The sequence below is a fragment of the Ostrinia nubilalis genome, chromosome 4 (genome assembly GCF_963855985.1).
Source record: "Ostrinia nubilalis chromosome 4, ilOstNubi1.1, whole genome shotgun sequence".
NCBI classification, from domain to species: domain Eukaryota; kingdom Metazoa; phylum Arthropoda; class Insecta; order Lepidoptera; family Crambidae; genus Ostrinia; species Ostrinia nubilalis.
In genome coordinates, this window is record NC_087091.1 from 8,344,829 (window position 1) to 8,350,957 (window position 6,129).

Consider the following 6,129-nt stretch of genomic DNA (forward strand, 5'->3'; position numbering starts at 1 on the left):
TGCGTAGGTACGAGTATCTTTTTTTACTTCTTAATGTATCACAATATACAGTTTCTATTGTTCCCGAGGGACTTAGGCACAGTATCTATTCTGTCTGTAGATATTGTAATAAATATTCTTAACATAATCACAATTAAATATTACGTAATATTATAAGTAAAAATTAAGACTTTCCTAATCTACACCTACAGAGTTTTTGAGAAAAGAGGAAAATTGACAGTTTTCGAGGATAAACGTCTGAAGAAAATTTTCAGTTTTCCAGGATAATCTTTTGAGTTTAATGGCGGGCTATTATTATGAAAAAAAAGTATTATTATGAATGGATGATTTATATAAACAATTATAGAAATTGAACCAACCACAGGCTTGATTCTTTTTCGTGCTTGAGTTTAAATCGAGAATAAAACATCATTGCCAAAATAAAAGACAATGAAGAAGCAGAGAAATAATCGAGAATATGAGTTCTTATCGTTAAGACGAACCCTAGAAGGTCGTACACTCTGTATATCATCCCACAAGCGAAAACGTTTACTTACACTTGTTGTTCTTTGTTTACGGAACCTCAAGTTAAACTTATAGCCCAAGTAATAACGAACACTTAACTACTAAATAACATGATCTGTGTTACTTCCCCGGACGGACCCACAGGTATAAAGTATCAAAACTAAGCTTTAGTAAAGTTCCAGCCAAGATAAACTTTGGATTAGGTTAATATCAGAGTAGGACCTGTGGGAGATTTTAACTTTTAGTCATAATTTTGAAATAAATGGACACCGTATAGCAGGATCTTTGAAGGACATTAAAACGTATTAAAATAAAAATAAATTATGTAACAACTCTACCTTTTAGGAATCATTTAATATCGTTCTTTCGTGTCAGCCTCCTACTGCTGGACAAAGGCCTTCACCAAGGATTTCTATAACGACCGGTTTTACGCCGTCCACATCCAGGCACCTCCCGCGACTTTCACCAAATCGTCGGTCTACCTAGTGAGGGGCCTGCCCACACACCACGTCTTCCAGCCCGTGGTCGCCACTCGAGAACTTTTCTGCCCCAGCGGCCATCAGCTCTGCGAGCTATGTGCCCCGCCCACTGCCACTTGATTTTAGCAATTCTGCAGGCTTCGTCAGTCACTTTAATACATTTTAATATACGTTATTAAGTCAAGTTATTCGCAATAAAATGTTGTTTTAGTAATCCATCGCTGACTTTGTTTTCAATAAACCGTCAATCAAACTCAAGGCATACCTATTTAATTAAAATGAGACTAAATTTGATGAATTTCGGTAGGTAGGTATAAGAGATAAATTGGACTGGAGAGAAGGATTAAGGCTTACTCCCTATTTGCCTTTTTATTGGGAAATCTTTAAAGGAGTGAAATAAAAGATTAAATTAATGCTTGTGTAAATTTAAGTTTGGGATATTAAGTTAATTGTGCTCGGAATTAAATGTAATAAAGTGAATTTAAATCGATCAACCTGTACCCTTAATAAAACTTATATAGGAATAGCAACTGCCCACTGCCCAAGTGGTTCTCAAGTAAGGGTTTATTTTATAACTATGGCTATGAACGTTGAGTTTTCCAATATTCGAGGTCGTAACTATCACCGCAGACAATAATATTTCGCGTCCCGAGAATGGCGGCAACTTTACCAATATAAAAGCAACTTCACAGTTTGTTTTTAACGACCTAATTATTTACCAAATGTTGAATTTTGAGGATTAAATTTAAAATAATAGCGTAGAAAGTTATACGTTGTTAGTGTAAATTTGTACTTATTAGGTACTTAAATATGTGTATGTGTCACTTCTCAAAAGTGATACGAGTAATTTATTTAGGTTTTTTTTTCTGACCAGATGAATATTAATAATAAGTTTTATTCATTTTCATTGATCGGTTTGAACTTTGATTCTAGTCAAATAAACTATTTGTAAGTTTCTACGCAGTGCTTTTAATTAAGTTTTTTTTATTACAGTTTATTAGTTTTTCAATTAATATTTCGTGGATCAGTCAGAAAGTCAATACTCGCGTTTAAATTAATTTCCAATGCAGACCAAATCCGATAGTGGATAACTACTGCTTAGTCTAGTGTAAGTCTCGTACTAATAATTTTCAATTTAGTCCTAGCCTTGCATACTCATGCGAAGTTACTAACTCGATTAAGGCGACCGCTCTCAAGATCGTCGTAATAACGTTAACCAACTATTGATATATTGATACGATGCAAAATACTTAAGTATCAAAGTTAAATTGATTCGCTTTGTAGATATTGAACATGATTATACGGGATTATAAGTACATTGTATTATTTTTACCACTACTTTTTCCAAGAGACGATCAAATATTTAAAACAAATCCTATTTTACAAAATATCATCAACAATCAGTCATTCCGGTACCGGTGGCAAGGTGGACCGACGACCTGATAAAGGTAGCAGGAAGGCTCTGGATGCAGGCCGCTACCAACCGTGCGATGTGGAAGTCATTGGGGGAGGCATATGTTCAGCAGTGGACGTTCTATGGCTGAAATGATGATGATGATGAATCAGTCATTCAATATCGGATGCCAATTTTCTTTGGAATTTTATATTGGTCCTGTAGGAAATTAGTTGCAATTGAGCAGTTTAATCAACCAATTTTCGTTTGATCAAGTATAAAAAACAGTCTGTATAATCAATCAATAGGCGCACCAAAATTTATGACAGTGTATGACGGGCAGTCATACCTGATGTGTACTTATTGTACGTACTATTGTACCCCTGCCTGGGGATATAGATAAAATATCTCTGATTGAAATGATTAATCTTTGTTTACTCAGTCAGTTCCGTCCCTGTTTCTATACATACATTATATTTTTATCATCTATTATTTGCAAAATTGCATAAGTGTATTGAGGAAGCTTTGTAAGCCTTTGCACACGACTCGGATATTAAACGCTTCAATATTATTTCCTGTAGGTAATGTGTGTCATAGGCTTGTTCTTACTCGGACACTGAACGGATCGCTCCGAACTAGTACAATCGGTCAAATGAACTAGTTCGGTCTTCTAGTACTATTAGTTCATTTTAGTACACTGATTCTATTAGGTAGATTGAACGAAAAAAGTCTTTATTCCTATGCATTTATGGTCCAATATCGAAAAATATTCGCAACACAATTACAGAGCCCTACCCATCTCACTCGCGCTCACATGTCACTAATCTCACGTCTCATTCTAGCACTCTTAGTTCATTTTAGTACCGATTTTTTAATCAGATCGGACGAAAAACGTCTTTATTACTATCACCTTATAGTAGAATGTCGCAAAATACTCGCAACACACTCACAGAGCCGAATCTCGCTCGCGCGCGTTTGTAACCAATTTCACGTCTCGTTCACACCTATTCATTCGTGATCAGCTGTACTAAAGTGAACTAAAAGACCGATTTGAACGACCAATACGGAATAGTTCGTTCTCGTTCACATAAAGGAATTGCTTCCTTTAGTACTTTAGTACATGTACTACACAAGCCTAGTGTGTCACAATAGGATAAAAGAAAACACTTATCTGTTGATGATTTATTCAGAACGCGTTTCTCTTGACAGAATATTTCAGAGGAAAAATGATTGTGGCTATTATGTTATCGTCTTGGGACTCAAACCAATACATAATTCAACCTAATACAGAGTTGAAGCTATTTTCAAATTGAAATGAATGCAAATTATTTTGTTTCAGTTGTGAGAGTGAAGTTTGCGCCGACAGATCCAATGAAGAGTTTTAAAAGTAATCAGAACAGGATAATATTTTCATTATTCTTTGAATAATTACGAATTGAGAGAATTAAATTTTTATTTGGGAGAGTTACGCATTACAAAATTTAAATGAAGCAAGGTGTGTTGTGATACTAAATTTCAGTCCTAGTATTATCGTAAACTTACCGTACAGTAGGAGGTATTTTGACCCTTTACATTTTGATACAGTGGGATTTGTTATCAAGGTTTGTACAGCTGTAGCCAATTCAATGTTTACAGTTCTCATTTAATTTTATTTGCCTATTTTATTTTAATTTAACATTATGTTTTTCTAGAACGCTACGTGATTCTATAATTTTTTATGTTGCTGTTTCTGATTTCTTATGCTGTATTCCTTATTAGAGGACGTCCCGGCACGTGATGAGGCGCCGCGTCCCGTCCCCCGGGCTCGAATCCAATTTGCCGACTCGTTGTTGTCTCCACTATTGTTTGGAGACATTTTCATAACTGGCTTAGAATCATCATTAATAGACAATCTAGTTTGATTTAATAATTGACAACAGCAGTTGGTTACTTGACTTCCGTCTAATCCACTTTATCTAAGCGGTGGAGTTCAAATTCAAAGTTCAATTTGAAAATGCAGATGGGATTTGAAGCATTTAAGTACCAGCTGTTTAGTTTCTTTAGTTTAGCACTGTGTCTGGTGCTATAAGTAGGAAGACTCGGCACATTAATGTGCAAAAGCCTTACTCCAGTCCAGTAATAGACTAACTTAGTTTGAAGATGTTTTAGTCCTTTCATAATATTTCTAAAATCTTTTGAGTGTCAACGCAAGTTTAGTACAATGCGTGCTGAAAGGGTTATGACCATTTTCACCATGAATCTCTAATTATTAAGTGACCCCTATGGTAACACATAAAAGGCATTTTGTTTTCATATGAGTCACATAAAAATTAGAGATTGATGGTGAAAACGGGCATTAGACATTCTAATGTGCCGAAGTACTTTTTTCGTAGGTATATTGCTCGCAATGCAATAATCTAATCACATAAACTCACGATTACCGATCAACCGATAATTCTAATTTGATTAACTTTCCGTTTACCACCTGCAGCAATCACTTTCTTCAAATCCTTTAAGTTATTTTGATAAATGTATTGATTTTGTAGAGATTTTCGTTGATTTGTTGGTAGCCAGAGAGTCGCGCGTCATGGCGCGGTGTCGCCGTCCCTCGGGCGGGAATCCAATTTGCAGACTCTACCCCGTTATTATTTCAGTTTGGTGTGACCTATAGATTTTTTATTTTATTTTATTTTTCTTTATTCAGAAACCACAGCTCTTTATAATAATAATATAATAATAGATATAGACAATATTAAAAACAACAATGAAGACCGGCGGTGACATCGAAACATAATTAGAAAACTTGATTCCAAAGTATTTTTGTAGAAAAGACAATAAAGCCATGTTTGTTCCAATGTTTTTAATTACATTTAAGTTGTTTGTTTTGAAAGTTTCTATTTATACTCGTAATTAAAGTTCTAATTAGAGTATTTTTAGATACTAATTTTCTACTATTAGAACGTTAGGTGATACTTATGTTGCACTAATTACTTAATAATTATCTTTTTTACGATGCTTGTTATTTAATAAATGAAGGTTAAAAATATGTTGTGTAGTGTGAGTTTTTTCAAACAATAATATCGAATAAAGCATAGAACTACGTCAATCAGTCAAAGTGTCTAATTATAAATCAAAATCAGTGCCTTAATTTTTAATCGGGTTATATTTTCTCCACCTGATCTTTGTAAAATGTTTTTTCTTGAAGCACGGAGCGGACTGTGTCATAAAACTTGCATACATTTCTTGCGAGTGGCCTTTAAATTAAATGAGGCTGTATAATGAGAGCTCCGGTATTAAACAGCGGAAAAAGAGGAAATGTTCCTGCAGACAAGAGACTAGTGGAATATTTCGATGTAGTTATTATGGCATATTGCAGATCCAAGGCTTTGTGGCAATCAAATTGCTGTGGTAATTGCATTCGAACTAAGCTGATTATTCAGCTTGCCCCAGAGGCTGGGCTAGACGACAAAAATTAAAAGCGCGTTAAATTGGTAACATTTAATTAACCATTGGTTGATGAGCTGTTAACAACGGTAAATATTATGCTGGATAATTATTGTATGTAATTGCTATTTCGCTCATACTAATATGTTTTAGTGTTGACGGAAAATCTGTAACCTATTTGTATTTTAGAGTAGGTGGTACTTTTAGCCATAATTATTTTATATTTCTGAAATTAATTGCATAATTAAGTTTATCTCATATTGCTTTAAAAGCAAGAACTAAACCTTTTATCTTTTCTAAAATTATTTTCTGTTTCGAAGTCAAAGTTTT